This window comes from Rhodnius prolixus, unplaced genomic scaffold, assembly GCF_049639745.1.
Source record: "Rhodnius prolixus isolate KJV_2025 unplaced genomic scaffold, Rpr scaffold_1, whole genome shotgun sequence".
Taxonomy (NCBI): domain Eukaryota; kingdom Metazoa; phylum Arthropoda; class Insecta; order Hemiptera; family Reduviidae; genus Rhodnius; species Rhodnius prolixus.
In genome coordinates, this window is record NW_027411581.1 from 35,459,831 (window position 1) to 35,462,197 (window position 2,367).

Here is a 2,367-nt window from a genome sequence, read left to right on the forward strand (position 1 = left end):
GCGGTTGAAAGATCTTTCCTGTGTTTCTCATGCATTGCACACACCATGATCACCATGATCATGTGCTCAGCGCTGTCCACTTCATGGCATTTCTCACACAAGTCAGTATTACGCTTCCCGATTGAAAAAAACGGTTTACCAATAAGAAGAAATACACTTATTTTACATGAATTTTTTGTTCTAGCACGAATCCCCAAATTAATTTTTTAATTCTAATTTTGACAGTGGGTGATCAGAAGTCTGTCGGTTTATGCACACACATGTGTTTTGTGACTTGGTCTTGTTGACATCACATGACTTCTTGGCTTGTTTGCTTTGTATTCCGGAAGTTACGGGGAATACCCGAATTTCATTATTACTTTTTTCTTCAACATATTACATATTACATATTCAAAAGCTCTCCAAACACTTGGTTTTATAAATTAGACATAATAAATATTTGTAGAATGTTGATGTTCGTAGTTATTAGCTGTCATTTATAATTTGTTAAAGTTACGAGCAACTGATCCCCTTGGAAGCGAAGTGAAGTACCATGAGTTACTGCTAGATTCCAAGCTAAACATATCAGCTCCAACAGTCTGCGATAGATCCTCAGGTCTTATCTGCATCCTTTTCCCTCTTCTAAACAGGAAGTCTCAATAAGAAACTGATGAATTACCTATAAAAGAAAAGTTAAGGTAATCGCCTATTTTTTCAAGCAGGGCTTAACGTCCACCTATCAAATTAGGTGTCGTGAACTGGTGTGGAAGCACATACTTTACGATTAAATTTTTTTTTTTTTTAAGCATTCAGACGAATCGAAATTGAACCGCTGAAAAGGAAAGATACTGAGGGCGGTCTATGGACCATGTTGGAGCCTGGATGTGCTGAAAAATCGCGAAGTTAAGAGCGTTGATTTAGTGTCTGTCGTCAAGTAGGGAAGGTTGCTTTGGGTGGGACATGTGCACAGGATGGAGAGTGACAGAGCACCACGAAGAGCCGTGGAGGGTCATTCTGGAGGTAGTAGACCGAGGGGGAGACCTGGGCTGCGTTGGATGTGCGATGAGGAGGTGGATCTCCGGGAAATGAAAGTAAGACAGTGGAGATGAAAAGCTCTAGAGAGACTTGGGGTCCGGTACTGGCGGAGGCCAAGGTCCTAAACGGGCCGTTGAGCCACATTTGAGATAATGTTGGTGAAAAATAAATATGACTCAATTGTTGGAATTTTGAAGAATATTATTGAGTCAGATTATTGGGAATGGCAAGGGAGAGTTCAAATCAGATTATTTTTCAATGAAATTAAGAGATTTCTTTTTGCCTGACATCTATCTCAAGCATGTAGCCACAGTGTATAATAACACAATCCAGTAAAAACTTGTAATAAACACATTACTAAATAATGTAGTCTAACAAGTCTTACCTTATTAAAAAATAAATAAAATGAAAGAGATAAAAATAAGGTTGAAAGAAAAAAATCTTCGTCCAACGGAGAACATTACTTAGTTGATATATGTCTATCTAATGTAAAACAGATTCTTTTTCGTCCGGTCACGATGACCATAAACATGTCAACCGTGGACTAACTACTGTAACCGGACAGAATTATTTTTCGTCTGTTAAAGATTATTGCCTGAAAAATACTAATTCAATGTGTGTTTGTGTGTGTGCGTGTGTGTGATGTTACAAAAGGATTGATGAGAGAGCGTGGCGGAGCGCAAGGCAAGGTTATATTAGTCGAGACTATCTCTACTGTCGCATCTCTAATGAATACACTAGACCGAGAGACCGGTTCGTAAGAGCGCCATCTTGATGACGTCACGCACAAACTAGCAGCATCGTCTCACAAAGCTGTCAAGTGAACGCCGGCCCGAAGAGTGTCTGCCAAGAAGGTAAAGGTTTTTGCAACAAGTTCTTTAATCGAAATGTTACAACTAAGAAAGCAGCTAGTGGCTGCTCAATCATTGAATCCACTGTTCCTCATTTACAATGTGTCGCGGATTAGTGTACGATTAATATCAAAGACAGGTATAATCAATTTTTCGCAAATAATCCGCGTTGCAGATGTAAATGTGAAAAACACGTACTTCCGTATTTTAATCTAACTCTCATATCCAGAGTAACTATATTTTATTCAATATATGTTTGCTCAATTAAAATATTCACGTATCCCTTGCTATCTTACAACTGGCTTCATTTGGCACGGGGGAAGTAGCCAGTATGTTGATCCTGGATTGGTTCCTCTTCCTCTGAATTAAGGTCTCTCCACCTTTGGAGTATCAAACATCTGAAAGGTTTCCCAGGACGCAAGAATATTCTACAACTGAAAGAATTTCTTATTGAAAGGATTGCTCACTTATTTGAATTTTATAATAATAAATCTTTATTTAT